Here is a 22,586-nt window from a genome sequence, read left to right as displayed (position 1 = left end):
TATAAAATGGTATGATTTTTGCATATAACCTATGTACATCCTCCCATATATTTCAAATCATCTCTAGATTACTTATAATACCTAACACAATATAAATGCTATGCAAATAATTGCTATACTATATTGCTTTTTTATTGGTATTTTTTAAAAATTGTATTATTGCTTTTTTTAAAATATTTTTGATCTGTGGTTGGTTAAATCTGTGGATGTGAAACCCTTAGATATGGAGGGCCAACTGCATTTGTAAGAAAATAATCTACCATCAGCCATCAAAGCACAATTTACTACAATGAATTTTTAAAGCTTTTTATTAAACTGTTAAGTGATTGTTAATGCTATCTAGTTATAAGGACTGCTTTATGATAATATTTAATTCATAAGCAATCTCTAAATTCTTTTCAATGATCCTTTTTAAACTAAATAAAAATATGACTTATGTTTATTAGACAAGAATGTGATTTAAAATTTCAAGTTCTGAACATCATTTTGAAACTCATTTTAGCAGCCAGTAATGTTGATTGTCAGGAAATGTACTCATATAGCACAGTGTAAATTTTTAATTCACTAATTTGTCACTTCCTGTCATCTGCAATCAGCTGTCGTTTATGGAAAGCTTAGAAGCTGAGTGCGTGGAGCCAGTGGGCTTAAGTGACTTTAAGACATTGACTGTAATATTTTTACAGCTTTGACAAAGATGAGGGATGTCAGGTTCTTTCAGTTTAGTGAGTTTCTATGGAATACAACAATACAGATAGCACAGGAAGCCAGGAAATAAGAGCTTTCCGATAATGGACACTGTTTATTTGTGGGTTGTCGGTAATTTGACCTGACTGCACTGGATCCACTCTAGAACAGCACAGAGATTCAGGGTGCACCCCCACCACCAAGCTAATCGTGAGATCCCTGATGTTCAGAGGAGCTTTCTTTAATGCATATTTATTTCTTCATTTTACTCTTGTTTCTCACCCTCTAGTGATTATATTCTTTTGTCATCTGTAGAAGGTTAGCTGAACTCGGTTCCTGCAGTGGACTCATGGGTCATGGGTCAATATGAACACACACACATATGCATACAAGATATTTGTATTGGTTATTAGTTATTTTCACTTGATGAAAAAGATGTAATAATGCAAGTTTGACATTCTTTATAAAACTTGAAGAGGAAGTTTACCATTATTCATAAATATAGAGGTCCAAAAATATTTCTTGTGTAACTAATAGATAAAAATATGAATGTAACAATTAATTTTTGAAAAATACAAATTAACAATATTCTCCTAGATGATTTTTGGGAAGATGATTTCCAACCACTTTAAAAATTATTATAAAGATCTATGTGACAAGAGTCATAAAGTCAGTATGAAACAGCCTGGGTTTTTCTATCATCCAAAATATAAAACTTTAAATTTATAAGTATTTGAATTTTATGTACAATAGACTTATCAAAATAATTTTTAAAAAATTTGATGGGTGTGCCAATTGAAATAGTGTTATTGAAAAGGTATATGTGAAAAATATGTTAATTTAAAAAATTGCTATTTGTATCGTCAGTCTTTAGAATAATTGTCACTTATTTTTTGACTAATTGTCAGAATCCCTAGCACTATTTAAATTGTTGCCAAATTGCATAAAATCTGAGACACTTTAAGTTAAGACACACCATTATTTTATGTACTTCTATGAGAGAAAGGAAGAAAGGAAGGAAGAAAAGAAGGAGGAAAGAAAGGAGAGAAAAAGAAAGAGGGGAAGGAAGGAAAAAGAGAGAAAGCCAAGTCCAAATAAATTAGGTTGCAAAGTAGGACATAATGCTTTTTTGTTATGTAACATTTTTATTTTATACCTATTGGAAAAGCTCTTTTAGACTGACTTAGATAAAATTTTCTTATCATATATTATTGTTATTGTTCATTTTTAAAGAATGAAATTACAAGTCAGATTCAAGGTTGCCAACTGTGTATCTGATAGGGCTCTGCTTTGAAGCTCACCTGCGATAGAGAGAGAGGATGAGGGCTTTCTCATCTATGTGTTTCCACCCCGCATGGATCAGTTATCTCTCAGCATGGAGAGCTCGTGGGTTTGTTGATGGTAACAGCACAATGTGGGTTTGGAATAGCCTCTGAGGTGACTTAGAGAGAGAGAGTAGTCTGGAAAACAAAGAACCTTCAACAAATACTCTGAGGGCAAACATGAGTTTGCATAATGGATCTAGTCCACCTTAGTATGTAATTTTTCTCTGGCAGTATTCAGCAGAGGGTATAGAAGCAGGGATGGTATAGAGTTTGGCTGAGCAAAGGTAAAGATTTTATAGAGTGAGCTTAGACTGCTATTAATTTTTAGAGTGTTTTACAAGACCTTTGGAAAGGGTACCATTGCAAACAGAATTAAAGAGCAGAGACATAAAACCACTTATTGATTATATTTCTGGATAACTTATATATGAATTAAAACTGAAAAAGCACACATAAATAAAGATTTAAAAGATCCAGATTCATCTTGCTGGGTATGGTAGGTCTTCTTTGACTGTAATTTATGGTCTCATGTCAATTTGTGTGTTCTCATTTTGTGTAACTATGTCTCAGTTCTAAAATCCTAAAACAGATTTGGAATGGAATTATTCAGAGCTATTTTAAAACTAAAATTATTTACTTTTAAATGAAATCAAAGAATAACTTGCTGCAAGTGCAACCTTTATGACTCTGTTATGGAAATAAGTCAAAGATTGTTGATTCATTACCTCCTGTATTAGAAACTAGTATGAGTGTGTATCATCATTGAAAGAAAAAAAAGAACAGCAACTTGGGAAAGCTAGAGTCACATTAGCAGCCATATCAATTACCGAAACCACAAGTATATGTGATGTTTACTTCCTGGGTAACCGTACATGAAATGTTTGAAAGCTACTTAGGGCTGCTTCTGGCACATTTGGATTGATCTTACTTGATTCCTAAGCCCAGAATGAAAATAATCAATCTATATAGGTACACCTTTTTGCCATTTGCATTGTGATTTATTTCAGTTAAAAACATATGACCTTGAGCTGAACCATGCATATATTTTTCCTTAATAAATATAACTTACTATGAAATAATTTTAAGTAAACTTGGAAGGATTGATCATGACAAGGATAAGAGGAATTAGTTCCTCCTCAATCATGTTCTTTTTATTTACAAATGCCAATTGTTATACATCCATTTTATGGAAAGCAGAATCCTACTGAGTGAGACACTGCTGTCTTCCCAATGAAATGTATAGCTCAGTTTTGCAGGATGGAGGAAAGCTTTTGAACCTTAAATGGTGAAAAATTCAGGAAATGATAGTAACCAATTGAATATAAGAACCTCAATGATACCCAATGTTTCCTTGACAGGTCGGACAGTATCTACCTACAAAAAACAAAAAATAGTAAAATCTCTCTGACATGTGAAAAATGAGGCATCTCCACTAAAGTACAGTATAAGCCAACTATGTTTAGCACAAAATCTATTTAAAATTGTTTGTGAAGTACTAACCGAAACATTTTTTAAAAACAATATAAAATGATGAAATTTGAATATTGAGAAACAAAATCTAAATTTATTTTGAGGACCTCCCTATATAACCCAGGATAATCAACTGATAAATTATTGGAATTCACAACCCTCCAACAGGGTAGCAAGATAATATACAAAAACCAATGCTCTTCCACATTTGACATAATTCAACATCTTTTCTTGATACTAACTCTCAACCAATTAGGTATAGAAGGAATTTACCTAAACATAATGAAGGTTATATATGACAAACCTGCATCTAACATCAGACTCCACAGTGAAAAGCGAAAAGCCTTTCATCTAAGATCAGGAAGAAGGTGATGATGCCCACTCTCACTACTTCTATTCAATGTAGTGCTCGAAGTCAAGTCCTAGCCAGAGTAATTAGGCCAGATAAAGAAATAAAAGGCATCAAAAATGGAAAGGACAAAGTAAAATCATCTCTGTTTGCAGATGACATGATCTTGTATAGAGAAAACCCTAAAGACTTCACCAAAAATCTGTTAGAACTAATAAACCAATTCAGTGACATTATAGGCTACAAACTCAACATACAAAAATCAGTTGTGCTTGTATATGCTAATATTGAATTAACAATGAATTTCTTAAGAGGAATTAAGAAAGCCATCCCATTTACAATATCATCCAAAAGAATGAAATACTTGCGAATAAATTTAACTAAGGAAGTGAAAGATCTATACACTGAAAATTATAAAGCATTGATGATATACATTGATGATGACACAAATGGAAACCCATGCTCATGAATTGGAAGGACTGATATTGTTAAAATGTCCATAGTACCCAAAATGATCTACAGATTCAATGTAATCCCTACCAAAATCCCAATATCACTCTTTACATAAATAGAAAAAAAATCCTAAATTTTGTATGAGACCACAAAAGACCATGAAGAACCCAAACAATCTTGAGCAAACAATCAAAGCTGGAGCCATTATACTACCTGATTTCTAAGTATATTGCAAACCTATAGTAATAATCAAAATAGTATGTACTGGCATAGAAACACATAGACTAATAGAACAGGATAGAGATCCTAGAAATAAACCCACACACGTATGGTCAACTAATCTTTGACAAAGATGCCCAGATGGTTAAAGGACAGTCTTTTCAATAAAAGGTGGGAAAATTGAATATCCACATGCAAAAGAATGAAATTAAATCCTTATCTTACACTGTACATAAAAATCAACTCAAAACAGATTAAGATTTAAATATAAGGCCTGAAATTGTACAAATCCTAGAAAAATACAAAGGGAAAGTGCACCTTGACCTTAGTCTTGGCAATGATTTTGTGAATATGATCCCAAAAGCACAGGCAATAAAAGGAAAGAAAACCAAACAAGTGAGACTATATCCAAACTATTAATAAGAAGCTTCTGCACAGCAAAGGAGAAACAATCAACAAAATGAAAAGGCAACCTAGGGAATGGGATAAAATATTTGTAAACCATATATCCAATAGTGGGCTAATATCTAAAATATATAAGGAACTTATACAACTCAATATTTATAGAAAAAAAAAATCTCACATAACCTAATTGAGAAATGGGCAAAGGACCTGAACAGACCTTTAGACATTTTTGTTTTTCCCAAGAAGACATACAAATGGCCAAAATGTACACGAAAAAGTGCTCAGTATGCCTAATCACCAGAGACATGCAAATCAAAACCACAATGAGATACCACGTCATATTTGTTAGGACGACCATTATAAAAATGTCAAACAATAACAAGCATTAGGGAGGGTGGAGAAAAGGGAACCCTGTACACTGTCATTGAGATTATAAATTGGTAGGGCCATTATAAAAGAAAGTGTGGAGGTTCCTGAAAACACTGGAAACAGAACTACCATATGATCCAGCAGTTCTTCTATTGGGTATATACCCAGAGGAATTGAAATAAGTACCTTGAAGAGATATTTGCAGTCCCATGTCCATTGCAATGTTATTTATAAGAGCTAAGATATGGAAATAACCTAAGTGTCTGTCAGTGGATGAATGGATAAAGAAAATGTGGAATACACACACACACACACACACACACACACACACACACATACACCTACACATGAGAGTATATCATTTAGCCTTAAAAAAGAAGGAAATCCTGCCATCTGCCACAACATAGATGAACCTGAAGGACATCTTACCAAGTCAAATAAGCCAGACACAGAGGGACAGATACTGCATGATCTCTCTTATATGTGTAATTGAAGAAACTGAACTCATAGAAATAGAGTAGAAAGGTGGTTGCCAGGGGCTTAGTTGGGGAGGGGGGTCCGGGGCAGGGGGGATTAGGAAGATTTTGGTCCAAGGGTACAACATTTCATTTATAAGAAGAATAAGTTCTGTGTACAGCATGACAACCATAGTTAATAATAATGGATACTTGAAATTTGCAAAGAAAGGAAATCTTCAGTATTTTCACTAGACACACACAATCTTATATGAGGTGATGGATACATTAATTAGCTTGATTGTGGTAATCGCTTCACAATGTATACATATATCAAAAGTATCAAAAACACAGTAACACATAAAGATCTACTCTACACTTTTAAAATGAAAATAAAATAGAAAAAAAAAACAATGCTTTACTATAGACTAGCTATAACAAGATAAAAAATACAATGAGAAAATTTGCCATTCACAGATACCAATAACACTTGAATAGCTAGAAATTTATCAGTGATTTGAGAGTTAGTCTGAGAGCTTACTAACTAAAGTCATGGGTGCTGGAGCCAAGGGAACATAATAAAAATATCAGTGTTGTCACTCACCGGCTATGTTGTATTAAGTCATCTAGTTTGAAGGGACATCTCTGTGCCTTGGTTTCCTGTCTGTGAAATGAGAATAATAATAATGCTGATGCCATGTGGATGGTCATGGTGAGAATTCAAATAGTTAACTATTGTAAAGCATTCAAACAGTGCCTGCAATATAAGGACCCTGTAAATATTAGTTCTATTAACAATATAAAATTTTAATGATGGACATAAATAATTGGATAAAGAATAATCATAATACTGAACAGCAAGACTTATTATACACTGTCAGTTCTCCCCGTAAATAAATCTGTATATTTAACCCAAATTTAATCCCAGCCTCAACAAGAGTTTACTTCTTTAATGAAAGTAACCTACTATAGTCATATAGGGTATAGACAACTTGCGTTACTTATTTAATGTTTGCAACCATCATTCTTATAATCCATAAAGAAAATATATTAATAAAGCATATCTCATAAGATTAAATTTGACTACCCATGTAAATCAAGCTTTGAACACAGTGCCTGGCCCTTAGAAAACAATTCATAAGTGATAGTTGACTGTTTTTATTAATATTAGTATTTAGGGGATAAAGAACTTTACTAAAGGAATAATTGCACAGGAGTAGCAAAGTATTTTTTAAATGAGGCATGTGTATTCTCCTAGACATGAAAATGTGTTACCCATTTACAGCAATTAGTGTGGCACAGATTCAGTGATAAAAAAGCTAAATGGAGCTGAAGGTAAAATATAAAAATATATGACAGTAATGATTCATAGTAACGCATGAGGATCTCCTTTATATCAGTACCACTGTAAGCATTTTATTTATAAATTGACCACAGGGAGGTTAAGTGACCTACTCAACATCTATCAAGTGTCAGGTGGAATTGGATCTGGGCAGTGATTCTAGGGAGTACACTCTGCCAGGGTGCTAGGACACTTTACTCGTTAGTTGAGATTTTTGGTCATTGTAGAATATTTGAAGAGTTCAATAAATAGTGCTGGGAAAACTCACTAATTGGAAATATATATAACCTTATTTTATAGCAAAACAAGTATCATATATATTAAAGATTTCAGTATGTTAAATAAATATAAATACATTTGGGGAAAATAATTGTGGAAAAGACTTTCCAAGTGTGGCAAGATATAAAGCTGAATCCACATGAGTCTGCAGATGTCCTTTCCCTGAAAAATGCATGGGTCACTAGCTTCTTTTGCATCAATTAGCAAGAGTTGATAATCCTGGAGAAAGGGGTTTTTGAAGAAGATGTCTGCATAACCATCCCTAGAAACTGACAGCTGAGACATGGGGATCAGGCAGGACAAAACAGCTTAGCTTTGGTGGCCTTTTTTGGAGAAGGAACTTAAGCAGAATTAAATACCTTTGAGTTCAGTTCAACTGAGTAATGTGAGCACCTGCTGGGTGCACTGTGTAAATTTGGGACTAAAATAGTCAGAAAAATCAGCATTTTCTCTCTCCTCGTGGAGCCAGTTTACAGACAACTGGAAGAGACAGAATATTATATAAGAAGTCATAATACAGTGTGCTAAGTGATGTGAAAGTAGTGCAGGATGCTATAGAACAGAAAGAGGACTTAATCCAGATTCAGCATACATAGAAGGCTTCCCAGAGAAAGCAATATCTGGGCTAAAACCTAAAGGTTAAGTAAGATTTAGCCATGCGAGCCTACTCCTTTTCCTATGTCTATATGTAAACACAACTATATTTTATCCAGGTGGTGAGGACAGAAAACTGGACTTCTGAAGAAATAGGCAAATAAACAATTAGATGTGTAGGTTTGAAATAAGGAGTGGGATCGTGGCTGGATGTGTCCAAGATATCTTCAAGAAAGCAATTAGTGATGGAAAATACTGGAGAAGCTAAGAATCGTCAAGAAATAGAGTGTAGAGTTAGTCCAGGTCCTAAGGCAGCACCTTGACGTTCACCAGCAGTTATCAGACAGAAAGAGAAGTCCAGAAAGAATAGTGATAAAGGGAAAAATCATATTGGGAGAACACTAGGAGAGTGAATTGTCATAGGAACCAGAAGAAGATTATTCCAATCACACAAGAGAGGGGAGGCGCTATCTTCACTGACAAGCAGGTGGACAGTAGTGGGGTGCTGTCAGCAGAGAGGTTTGCATTGAAGCCAGACCACAGTGGGTGGACTGAATGTTGGAGATGGGGGACAGGTGAGTAGGGAAATAGAAATGCCTTGAGTAGCATTGAAAAAGGACCAGTTGATGTCGGATTCCATGCAGCGTGGATTCTCCTGAACAGCAGTCTGTTCAGTTGTGCTGTTTTTCCAGCAGAAGTAATTTTGTTGGAACTTAGACATGGAGAAGGCAGACAGTTTCATTGATCCAGGGTTGCTTTTTATTTTGTTTTGTTTTACCAGACTGGTTATGAAAGGAAAATGGACAAAGGAGTTGGGGTTATTTGAGGAAAGCTGGCTGAGTTTTTAATACACCCTGGCGTCAGCTGAGGAAGGAAGGGAGTGCGGAGCAGTGGAGATTGCTTGATCAGCAGAAAAGGGTCATGGGGAGAGTGGGGGCAGTGGTCACAGGGTGAGTGCTCGGTAAGCAAAGAACAATTTCACTTGACATGATGGAAGTGCATGACTGCAAGTGCTGCAAGAGGAGAAGGCTGAAATGGAATAGACAGAAAAGGGGAAGGTCAGGTTGGGGAGGATCCTCATGAGAATTTGTGGCTGCTTTGACGTCCTGGAAACATTCGGAGGCTGATGGAAACAGATATTCAGTTTCAAGGAGGAGAGCACTGTGTGCCCATGGGGACTGAAGACACCCCAAGTGTCAACAGCTCCGTTGGCACTGGAGGTCCAGGCTGCACCTTTTGCTTTGAGGGCTTTGACTGCAGTAGGAGGTCAGGCAACATGAGGAAAGTCACCATCCGTAGACATCTCCAAGGTGGATCCGTAGACATCTCCAAGGTGGCTGCCTCAGAAGAAGGCTTGTTCCTCTGGGACATGCAGGAAGAATGGGGCCTTGAGGCGTGGGCTCCTACCTTAGCATATAAGAACAAAAAGACAAACTGAACAAAAAAAATTAATATTTTAAAATACTGAGTAAACCAAATTGGGTCCTAAGAAGTTGAAAGGTAGGACTTTGCATGCATCATTGCTAAATGTTTATTGAGGATAATTTGGAAATATGTCATCAAAAATTTTAAGTTAGCCTATGAGTAGTTCTATTAATGGAAATTTATTCCAAGGAGATGTTCAGGCAAGAATACAATGGCACATACTTGAGAGTATGCGTGGCAGGGTCTATTACTGTGAAATGCCCAGGACTCTGGTTCTGGAAGCAGACCCTCCTGAATTTGAATCCTGGCTTTGTTGTCTACCATCTTGATGACCTTGGGCAATTCTTCAATCTTTCTAAGCCTCATTTTCACTATCTGTAAAATGAGTTCACTCATGATGGCTACCCAGAACGTTGTGAGGGAAACTGGATGATACAAATAAGACTGAACACAACAGCTGGAACATAATGTGGTCAGTGCCCAGTACGTTCTAGCCTCTATAAACCAGCAAAAAAAGCAAGGTGCGGGGAGGGGACATGGAGTGAAAGAAAAAAGCGAGAAAAGAAGAAAGGAGCCAAAAAGAAAAAAAAAAAAGATCATTCACAGCAGACTGCTGAGGTAAATACAATATATCAAAGTATATCCATAAAATTTCTATAAAATAATAAACATAGATGAAATTTTCTACTGTATTTTTTCATAGGTAATGTTATCATTTTCTTTATGTTGTTTCTTTTTCTAAACATTTTACAGTAAGGAGATGTACTTTATAGTACAAGAAATTTTTATTTCTCTATTCTTAAAAAGGAAACAATTCCAAGTACTCAAGTAATACAGTGAAGATATCTGGAAGTGCTGTTAACTCTTTCTTAATTATTGCACTAAAGGAGAGTCCCAATTTGTTGAAAGACTACAATGATTGTTGGCATATTCAAATATCTGGTTAAAGAATTGTTAATGTATGGTTTAATTTAGTATAAAAATGTATGGTTTAATTTAGTATAAATAACTACAAAAATGGTTTTAATGTTATTTCTTTAAAATAGTGTGACGAACAAAATTTCTAGATGAATATAGTTTTATGTGATATGCAACTATCTATTATTCTATTGAGTCATAATACAATAAATAGGTGGAAGGAATCATCACAGCTTGAAGTTTATAATTGTATATTTAAAAAATTAATTAGTATTTTGCTACTTGATGGTTTTAGAACACAGCTACAAGGTTTCTGCCATCAAATCAAATTATTTCTCCCATTTATCTACTTGATAAAAAGTATCCACTAAAATTAGTTTATTTTTATATTTCTCCTCAGTTTGATTTATAGGTAGCAAGCATTGGTTGTTCAGTTTTATGCATGAAGGACTCAATATAATGATCATATGATGGATAATCATGACTGATTCCTCTGCTGTTATGTTTTTATAAAACGAGCAAAATATAAAAATGTATATTCTTGATATCATTCACATGATTTAACTGTGTTGGTAGTTGGAAATAACAGTAACATGTTCTTGATGTTTAAGGAGAGAAAATAGGCTAATTTATTGTGAACTTTCTTACATAAACTGCAGCCTTGGTATCTGTGTCCTACATATGGCATGGCATGTTCCTATCAGCCTTTCAAATACTATTATCTAGGTTTTTTTCACATTTTCTTATTGATCCATTTATTGATTCAGATATTAATGAAACTTTCCACTGTGAAGAACAGCCAAAAGTAATAAAATTGGCCCCCAGACTAGGTGAGTTTATTGTACTATGTGCACTGAATATTTAAGAAATGAAATCAAGGGGTTGCTTCTGAACATTGGCCTACCTTACACATTTTACAACTGGAATAAGTCATTTTTTAACATTCCCTCCTCTTTTCAAAAGGTTACTTTCAATAATAATCATGAAATCAAATGAATAATAATGACCAGGAAAAAGAAGGTGAAAATGAAATTTTCCTTGATTTTACTTTGTATATATATTTAGGGCATTAAAAACAAATAAAGAAACAATATTACCTTACAAAAAAGGAAATAAGTAATGGCTTAATATTTCTTAAACTAGTACACTTTTGGGGAAAAAAATAGAAAAAAACATTATTATACTTATTGATCTCTTACAATCATAAGTAATAACATTACAGTTTAATAACAAATTATAATTATATAAGAAGAATAACAATTTCATAATAACAGTTTTCAATTGTAAAGGTGTACTCAAAAACAAGTAAAATATTACATGTGTAAACTAAAATTTGCAGTCATACATGCACAAAACATTATACTGTACAGTTTGCAATTTATTTCACTGTTTCCAATTTGAAATTCAATTAAAATGCTAGGTGCTTACTTAGAATATAAGTCAAGATCTGTTTCTTTGCCATTATAACCACTGTACTATCATTATTGTGAATCTAAATACAGGACTCTGCAGTAACACAGGGTTTGATGACACCTACAGTACCAAAAGCAAAGCTCAAATGATTCTGGACCATCACAAACTTCCTCTTGACCCAGATGCATGTCGTTGAGTCTGCACGTTTCAGGGGCTGACCACAGAGCAGGAAGTTATCTACATTGCATACAATTAAAACTTGATAGTAGCCACAGCAATTATTTAGAACTTAGACCAACAAAAATTCAAGGATTGAGTATTTTATTAATATCTGACTTTGCTTAGAATTGCTGGCACATAGTGATAAGAAAAGTGGACTGAATTCCAGTTGGTTTATTATTATCATTATATTCCTCACAGTTTCAAAGCACATTCTGATTGCCTGTGCCTAGGAGCTATGTCCCCAAAGCCCCATTGTAGGCACCCTCTTCCTCTTCCTTTGAGGCTTGGTGGTGACAACTAGCCTTCTGTCACTTCTTGGCCTTCACCTCCATCCCTCCTCACTCACTCAGACCAGCTGTACCCCGCCCCCTGCACCTTGAATACACTGGTTTTCTTCTATCTCATGGCCTTTGCACTGCTCCTCGCTCTCCCTGGAAAGTCATCCCATGGAGTCCATGTGGCTGGCTTCATCACCTCCTCCACTTCTTTGCTCAGTGTCATCTTCCCAAGGTCACCTACTGTGACTCTCCTGCTTCAAACTGCAACCTCCTTTGCTTTTATATTCTACTATTCTTTCTAAAAATACATGATTACCATCTTCCACCAGTATATGTAACATATTGATTTATTATAATAGTCTTTATTTTCTGTCTTCTGCTGCTAAGATCCATGAGGACAGGGATCTGTGTGTATTTTCATTACTGATATGTCCCAAACACCTACGCTGTCCCTGAAATGTAATAGGTGCTCAATACATATTGATTGAATGGATACACCTTCATTTTAAGTATGTGCAATTGGTGTACAAAATTGTTTCAAAAACTTTGGGGAGTATTTTTCTTTTCTTTCTTTTTTATTTTTTCTGTGACAGAATGTCACTCTGTAGCCCCAGCTAGAGTGCAGTGATGTCTTCATAGCTCACAGCAACCTCAAACTCCTGGGCTCAAGCAATCCTGCCTCACCCTTTTGAGTAGCTGGTACTACAGGCATGTGCCATGACACCTGGCTAATTTTTCTATTTTTAGTAGAGACAATGTCTTGCTCTTGCTCAGGCTGGTCTCAAACTCCTGAGCTCAAGCAATCCACCTGCCTTGGCCTCCCAGAGTGCCAGGATTACAGGTATGAGCCACTGCGCCTGGCTTTTTTTCACTTTTAAGAAACAATTTTGCTATTTTTACCTATCAAGCTCATGCAGTTTAATATTCACTGAGAAAAACAAACAACAATTACCCTAAACCTTAATGGGGGAAACCTGTGATTATGTTATGCACCATAAAGGAAAGGCTATTTGGGAACGTAATGGAATGAACAGCTTCATCAATATTAAACATATAAATTGTTTTATATTACCTAAATGAATCCTTTCAATAACCTTGTGGGTGAGGCAAAAAGAGATTTCCTTTCACTCTTGTTCTGAAAAGGAAACAGATATTAAAAAAGATTAAATGTCTTTTACACTGGAAAATGAAAACTCATAGTAAAACTGAGATTAAAGTATGGTTTATTTTGTTCCTGGACCAGCGATATTTGTAATATATTCGTTCAACTCTCACATTGCACACGTTGAACAAAATGAAAGAATTGGAATGTGCATATCTGATATTTCTATAGTAACAAATAAACTTTAATAACTGTAAAATAAACAGAGTTATTTGATAATTTCCCATAGAATCGTAAAAACTGAGAATGACTGACCTTTTCCAAAATCCTGTCCTCAGAGTGGCCTTGAATGTGCATGGCTACCTTTGGAGAAACCTCCTCCCAATACCTTGAACTTGGCATGTGTCTTATGTACACTCGTGGTTTTTTCTTTTTCTTTTTTTTTTTTGCCTGAATGATGATACACTCAGTAAAAGTCAAGTACTTTAAGGTATGCTCTTAATGCTATGTGGATCTGGCATTTATCATTCCCATAGATCAGCAGAGTTGGTTCAGCTCATTATTTCTTCAGAAGCTCTGTCTGAGAGAATGATTTTGGTGGAACAAGATGAATGTTTTTTTACACAAGGATGTCTGAGTAGCTGGGCAGCCTTAACAACAAAAATCTTAAATATAACAATAGTAATTGTTAACAGAGTGATGTGAAGCCCCTGTGCCTTGTTATTTGCATGTCACGACTCGTGCCACATTCCACAGAAGTGTTTTTTTTTAAATGTAAGTAACAACATTTAATAAAAATATACCTATGCTTCTTTTTTTTTGCACTCTTTTTCATTTTTTTTATTTGTGCATATTATGGGGGTACAAATGTTTAGGTTACGTATGTTGCCCTTGTCCCCCCCTCCCCCCCCGTCAGAGCTTCAAGCATGTCCATCCCCCAGACGGTGTGCATCATACTCATTATGTATGTATACACCTGTCCCCTCCTTCCCCCTCCCATCTGCCTGATGCCCCATAAATGTTATTCCTATATGTGCACTTAGGTGTTGATCAGTGAAACCAGTTTGATGGTGAGTACATGTGGTGCTTATTTTTCCATTCTTGGGTTACCTCACTTAGTAGAATGGGTTCCAGCTCTATCTAGGAAAATACAAGAGGTGCTATATCACCATTGTTTCTTATAGCTGAATAGTACTCCATGGTATACATATACCACATTTTATTAATCCACTCATATATCAATGGGCACTTGGGTTGTTTCCACATCTTTGCAATTGTGAATTGTGCTGCTATAAACATTTGAGTGCAGATGTCTTTTTTATAGAATGTCTTTTGTTCTTTTGGGTAGATCCCCAGTAATGGGATTGCTGGATCGAATGGTAGGTCTACTTGTATCTCTTTAAGGTATCTCCATATTGCTTTCCACAGAGGTTATACTAGTTTGCAGTCCCACCAGCAGTGTATGAGTGTTTCTATCTCTCCGCATCCACACCAGCATTTATTGTTTTGTGACTTTTTGATAAAGGCCATTCTCACTGGAGATAAGTGAAATCTCATTGTGGTTTTTATTTGCATTTCCCTGATGATTAGAGATGTTGAGCATTTTTTCATATGTTTGTTGACCATTCTTCTGTCTTCTTTTGAAAAGTTTCTGATCATGTCCTTTGCCCACTTTTTGATAGGGTTGTTTGATTTTTTTTCTTGCTGATTTTCCTGAGTTCTATAAAGATTCTAGTTATCAGCCCTTTATCGGATGTGTAGCATGCGAAAATTTTCTCCCATTTTGTAGGTTGTCTGTTTGCTCTCGTGACAGTTTCTTTGGCTGTGCAGAAGTTTTTTAATTTGATCAGGTCCCATTTATTTTTTTTGTTGCTGTGATTGCCTTTGGGGTCTTCACAGAAGTGTTTGATGAGGAAGGTGCAGCCCTTTCCTTTCTGTTGATGGGGAGTCAGGGCTTGGGGAGTCTGCAGGTTTAACCAAGATGTGTGTGAGGCCAGTCCTGTTATTTTAGTCATTAATCACACTTACAAAGGTAAGGTTTTTGCTGTTGCTTTTCTCTTCTTGGTTGGGTAACACTCTATCTATTTGTAGGTATCTACATACCAATATTACATGCCAGAGATTCAAACTCAGTCTGTGGCAACCCTAAGGAACTGTTAATTGCTAAGGAAATGTTCATGGTTTTGCAAAGCTGTCCACACCAAGGTGATTCTATTCATTAAGTGAACCTTAAATAACCCTTAATGCAATTAGTGATGAAAAAAGGCAGTCTGTGACTCCATATAAACTGTGTGCATAATAAAGTCACCATTGACATTGAATTACTTGTATGTGTTTCTTTCTATTTTGCAATTGTTCCCAAGAGTTACTTGTTTAATGATTTTTTTCCATGTTACATACTGAAGAAAATATTACATCACTAAAGTAGTCCAATAACGCAAGGAAAGAATGTGTCTTTTTAATATGAATTCTGAATGAGGAGAATTCATCTCCAGACCTAAGCTTTATTGTTTCAACATGCAACAGTACCCCACATATTTTTCTCACCTGCCTTTTTGCATGTAAGAAATTTTCCTCTGCAAGTTTCAACTTGGCCATGGTTAACACTTGATGTTTAATAAAGGTTTTTTCTTGTTGAGATTGCACAGGATTCCAGCCAGACTCTCATTGTCAAGGCAGGCCTTGGGTTTTGTTGTTTGTTAAAGCAACATGCACCGTAGGTAATAACTAGTTCAAAGATTCTATTGAGAGAGATCTCAATTTTAATCCATTTGTGTTTAGTTTCCATGCTGAATAAAGGAAATGTGCTTTATGAAACCTTAGGCTTATTAAATTCTCTGAGAAAAAATAGATCCTAGAGTTAAATAATTTGGGGAAATGTTATATACTATATCCCTTTCTTAGAGATTCTTAAGGTGCATTAGCCTCTTAGAGGTTCTAATATGCTTGTTTGCGCTATGTAGAATTCCCATATTTATTGAGCAATGGAATTTTTTTATATATAACACTAATACTCAGTGGAACTAGTGATAATATTGTATTAGAGATAGGATCCTGTAACAGGGAGTCTGCTATGTAGGTTACAGGTATTCTTTTGGGTTTTAAGATAGATGGTGTTTTAGAATATGTAAGGATTGCCTAAGTGTTGTATAATTAGTGCTTCTCAAACTTGACTATCCACATGAATCACCTAGAAATCTTGCTAAATGTAGATTTATTCAGTAGGTCTGTGGTGGTCCCCAAGTTTCTAACAAGCTCCTAGGAGAGGCCAAATCTGCCAGTATGAAGATAACACTTTAAGTAGCAAGTATTTAAATCAGGGTTCTCACTCTTGGCATTACTGACATCTTGGACTGGCTAATTCTTTGAGGTGCCTGGTGTCCTGTGCATTGTAAGATGCTGAGTAGCCTTGCTGGCCTCTGCCCACTAGATGACTATATGACTAGCACTTTCTCACCCCAGTTGTAACAAACCAAAATGTCTCTAGACATTGCCAAATGTTTCCTAGAAGCAAAAATCACTCCCTTTTGAGAACCACTGGTGTATTAATAGATGGTTTGCATTGCAATGTCTTCTCTCTCTGGTTTCTTAAGAACTCCTCTCAATTCTGATGGAAAAGATGGACCGAAACCAGAAGGCTATTTAAATTGTCATAGATCATGAATTTTTTTTTCTTATGAAGAAATAAAAACCTAGCCCTGGTCAAAAATTATGGGTACTAAAAAGAAAGTAATGGATGGGGATCTGTGGTTCTGTGGAGTTACAGGCATAGTTGGTGTGTACTTACTAACTTTTGTCCAGGAAACGAATTTATAATTTAAGGAGAATTTCTAGAACCAGAGAAGGAAATGGGTTTCAGAGAATTTAAGGGGGCTTGCAGGGGTAACAAGAAGAGTTAAGGCATCTGGTCTATTACTGGGGTACCAATTATTCTTTAGATGAATGCTAGCATGTCTTAATAATTTTTTATGTAGAAATGAAAGTAGAATTATAGCATAAATAAAAGATTGGCAAATATAAAATAAAATACCAAAAGTAAGTGCTGCTAACTTTCTGGGGACTTGAAATCTCTAGTCAGAGAGCCACTGGCAGAACGTTTGGGAATAGATAACTCAGTGTGAAGGCAAATCCATTATAGATCTGTGGAGAAGAGACACACCACAGTCAGGCATGGGCACGAACCATTAATCTCCTGGAGGACAGCTAGTAGCAGGAAAATGTTACCCCTTCGTCTGGCACAACTAATCTAAAGTTCTAAGAATATATTAACCAAACTTTAATAAATCTGAAACTAATTTATTTGAGTAAAAAAGAGAAGCTATTATCTTTTCTCATTAAAGTCAAAGACTTTGGAGACCAGTTCTTTACATTAGATTTTACCGATGACTGATAAGGTGTTACTTTTCTTAAGCAAATTAATCCTATATCCAATTTATATCACTTCTCTGGACCTCAGTGTCCTCATTTATGAAGTGAGGCTTAGATTAGGTGATCTCTAAGGCCTGCTCTCATTTCAGGATAACACGATTCAGTAATTCTGTAATAGGCTTTGAATGGAACGAGGAGAAAAGACATTGGGTTTGAAAAATGAATTATAAATAATAAATTTTTAAAAAACATAAATATGTGTATTTTACAAACAGAAATTTGGTGAGAAGATTGATGGTCAGGTTTTTAAAGTGTACCTCTTTTATTAACAAAATATAAAAGTCATTATAATTTTCAAAATGAGTTAGAAATTTATACTGAAGAATGTTTGTTTGCCTGTGTTTATCTAATTTTCAGTGGTGCTATTCTGAGCCTGAAGACCTATAATTCTTATATTAAGAGATTTTGATAAATAAGCAATTCCAAAAGAGTAATTTTGTCATATAAATTTTGCAGTAGAGGTAATTGGAGGGAAGGTATTGTTTTACATATTCACAAAATGAATATATTTCTAAAGTATATTTTGCTGCAGCAATGGCCAACTTCCCATCTGCTTCCAGGCATGTGTATTCATAGGAATTGTTAGCAAGACAGTCTGTTAATATATCTCTATACCTCAGAGCTGCATGGTCTGTTAAAATGGCTCATTGGCAAGAACTTGGTTTGGGAGCATACTCTTTCCCTGTATTAGTATTTAAATACTCAGTGGGCATTTAGAAATAGAAAAAAAAAATAAGTAAACATTTTTCAAGGTCATGATTGTATTTTGAAGGTGTTATTTTTCTTTTAAAACTTTGCTATTGCCAAATGAAATCGCTGTCTTGTTATTCTGCGCTTGCCATCTGCCGGAGGTAGTAACTCCGTGTTCTGCTGGTAGCCCCCTTTTTTCCCCCTATGGTTTTTTGGATCATGACATTATTTATCCCTATTACAATCCACCTGCACCTTGGGACCCAGAGAAATAAATTCTAAATGCATAAAAGCCTGTGTGAGGAATTGCCTTCGACTTCCAAACGGAAGGTCATTTTTCAATATTTATGTGATCTCCACTACCCCTTCTTCATGCTCCGTTCAACTCCAATGTGGAAGTCTTAAACTTGCTTTCTGCACGCATTGATAAATAGATATGCTCCAAATGGTTTCACTCCAGCTGGCTGCTAAGATGACACACTTTACAACGTTTCAGAAGTGTCTTCAGGACTTGTACGTTGGACCCGATTTCCTTTGATTAAGAGCGATCCACTTTTTCAGGCAGTTGAGGTAGCTTGCCAAGTTGTGCCAGAGACGGCAAAATGTCAGGAGAGGGTAGAAATGCTCTCTGAAGATTGCCTGCACTATTGTAACTGCTTGTTAGTGAACATTAGCCGTTTCAGCAACTTCTTTTACCCTAATTCTATATTTTGTTTCTAGTAAAAGTTTTATTTCCATAATTACTGAGGACATGAAGTCTGTTGTAGCCAGGATCTAGATGGATATAGCAAAGCACTATAATCCTCCACAAAATTACTTCGTACTTTAATAGGTATTTTATTGTGGAATGGGAAGAAGGACAAGACAAGGCTATTTCCAGGTACAGCTACCTTACAATGATCCTGGGGCAAGAAATGGTTTGAGATTGGCAGTAGTTACAGTCACAGAATGAGCTGTAACTTATAAACAGCATCAGAGAGTGTGTGTGTATGTTTAAGGTCCATTAGAAGTATCATATACATACGATACAGGCTATGTTTCAAAGGATCGTTTGTAGTATTCAGTTAAGGGGGTGGATTTTTTTTTTTCATTTTTCTTTTCTCTAAAACTGCATTAAAGTGCTAGTAGAATCATGAAGGGGTGGGGATTAAGCTGTTGATGCATAGAGGGCCTCAGAAGATAAGGAATTTGAACACATTTCTAGAAGACTGGAAATTATTAGAAGAGTTTTGACTTGCAGTGTAAATAAAGAGACCCAGAACCCATGAAGAGAGAAGCTGGCATTAAGGAATAGGAGTGGAGACTGAGAAGGGCCCTGAAAACAAGAGGTTAAAAAAATAGCCTGTGTTATAAGGAAAAAAGAAGCCTGCTGTCTCCTATGTGGAATGCAAGGGACTGATTTACTACAGTACAGAAATAAAATGGTATAGAAAAAAAATGTTAGGATGTTCAAAATAAGAGCTGCATGTTTAATCAGGGTGTTGGGATGTGGTTGAGGAGTAGTGGTGATTCTGAACAAAGGATTTGGAGAGGTATCAAGGTTGATAATAGAAATGGAAGTGCATTATCCCTAACATCCCTTCAGAAATTATGAATTTCATTTCTCTCTAATCTCAACTGATCTCTTAAAGTTGCTGTGAAGTTATGTCCATGTTCCTGGTCAGCCACATTTCTCCTCCATGTCATAATTCCTTTTCATGTTCCTACCCTTTTTTGCTTCCCTCTTTCTTAGTTGGTGACCTTCAGACTCCAGTTTCTCACTATTCTCTCCGATCATTACTCCCATCGTATGGGCGGTGCCTCCTTTCTAAAGATAACATTTAAGCACACACACTCCCACACTCTTTTTTGGTCCATATTCTAAATCTTGGTTCCTAATCTGTCCTTTTTCTCAAATTTTTATAACTCTCTTCCCACTTTTCCATGTTCTTTACCTAAAAACATGTCCAAGTCATTTCCTCCATCCTAAATTTACAGGTGGAAAAAAATCTTGGCTTATTTTTGTTTTCTTTTTTCAAGCTATCCGTCCCTTGCCTTCATCACCAAATGCCTTAAAAGAGTGCTATATAATCTCTCCCTCTAATTTCTCATTGTGTATTGATCTTTCAACCCATTGACTATATCTTCTGCTCTCTATATGTCATTAAAATTGTTTTAAAGGTTCATAGTCTCCAGCCTGCAAAAAATAATGGCCTCTTTTCATTTCTTAACCTACTTGGCGTATTCACAGCATCTGATGCTGTTGGCTGCACCCTTAGCAAACAGGTTTTCACGCCAGATTTTCTAGCATCACTTTTCCTGTTCTCCCTCTTTTGTAAAATTCTTCTCATTTCCACATTGGCACATTTTCTTTCATCATCCCCTAAAATATTACAGTGCCCTGTAATTCTACCCTGAGTCCCCTTGTCACTCCACGTACTTTCTGGGCCATTTCATCTTATCTTTTGTTTAACTACCAGCTACTAAAAACAGTAAAATATTCAGCCTTCATGATCTGTCTTTCAGAATTCAGAGTGGGGTTACATAAAAAGAGCAACCTATTGAGAGCCCAAATTTTTTATGAGAGACTCTTTATCACCTCTCCACCTTGAAGGACAAGAACTAGAGACACAACTGGAGAAATAATGCATGGGATTCAAATTGAGAAGAAAGTCAGGAGACTTCCTGTTCTCTTCATATCCCCATAGAGTAGAAGGTGTTTATCTGGTTTCCGCTCTCCTAAGTCCTCAACTGTGAATCCTCGAGAGAATCTGTTATGATGTTTAGGTGCCTTCAAGAAGGGGAGACAGCCATCCTGCCCCATGGGTGTGTGGGTGCTTGTGGTCCTACTCGGGTTCTACTGGGGCTGAAAATGAATATCAGAAAAACATGGCACTATGTACAACCCGATAATGAAAGCTAAAGTTCTCTCCTCCTGGTGAATGTATGGTCCCTTGAAGGGAGAAGATTTGCCTCATTGTGGCCAAAGGTCCAAGAGCTGGGAAAAGGGTAGATGAGACTGAGGTGACTTTCTCACTGGTGCCAAAGCATGGGGCACGAGAAGTTATGTTCATGAGAAGCATAAGCCTGATTCTGTCAACTATGTATTGGACAGAAAACACAGATTTTACAAGGTGCTGCCAGTGGGTGCTGCCTGGGACTATGTCCCTCACAAGTTATCTGCTTCTGCCAACTTGCACAGACTTTATGTATTGGACAGAAAACACAGATTTTACAAGGTGCTGCCAGTGGGTGCTGCCTGGGACTATGTCCCTCACAAGTTATCTGCTTCTGCCAACTTGCACAGACTTTTGTCAAGTCTCTGGAAGTGCCATGACAACCAGCACAGTGGGAGTATTCATCTTCCCACTACCATGGTGGACTTACTCATGGGTTTACAATTAATGAGAAGATTGTATACTTTCAATAATGTGATAAAGAAACATCTCTCTCTTCCTCTATCCTTGGTCAATACCCAAGGAGAAATATCAGGTATGGGAAGATGGATTATATCCCTGTCCACTCAAAATCACTGGAGCTTCAAATACTAGTCCTCTTTGGGGGTAGGAAGATGTGTGATTCCAAATGAAGATTGTAAAAAATGGATAGAACAAAGGCTTAAGCCGAAAGACACTGTGTTTAATAATCTAACATAACTAGAAAGTTATGGATTCAGATGGAAACATTGGAGAAAGACTGTGACCAACAGAAAAAGGGAGTTATAAATAATTCTAGAGATAATCATAAGTGTACAGGTTTATTTCTGGACTTTCAGTTCTGTTCCACTGATCTATATTTCTGTCAAGTTGTTCTATCCATTATTTTAAATGGGATATTTAAATCTCCAACTGATATGTCTGAAATGGTTCTGTCTCCCTTCAGCTCTGTAAGTGTTTGTGTTGTGTACTTTCAGGTTCTGTGGTTAATTGCAGGTATGTTTACTTCGAATATTTCATCCCACTGCCTCCTGGCTTTCATGGTTCCCAGGTAGAAGTTAATTGTTCATTTTGTTGGCATTCCATTGTAAAGGAGGAATTTCCTCCACCTGCCTTTGAGATTTCTCCATGCCTTTCTCTGTCAACATTGTAACTATGATATGTCTGGGTCTGAATCTCTTTATGTTTATTCTGTAATACTTGCACTCTCTTGATATTCTTGGTTGTGTAGGTTAATGTTTCCCATCACAT

The 22,586-nt window shown here is 36.0% G+C and overlaps 1 protein-coding gene across 1 annotated transcript in view; it reads left to right on the top strand.

Annotated features, from left to right (window-relative positions):
- The window catches only part of CTNND2 (catenin delta 2), an 818,722-nt gene that overhangs the window by 220,140 nt on the left and 575,996 nt on the right, over positions 1 to 22,586 (top strand). The window lies entirely within an intron of this gene.

This window comes from Lemur catta, chromosome 12, assembly GCF_020740605.2.
Source record: "Lemur catta isolate mLemCat1 chromosome 12, mLemCat1.pri, whole genome shotgun sequence".
Lineage (NCBI taxonomy): Eukaryota > Metazoa > Chordata > Mammalia > Primates > Lemuridae > Lemur > Lemur catta.
Note: the sequence above shows the minus strand (reverse complement) of the source record. Positions and strands in the feature narration are given on the sequence as shown.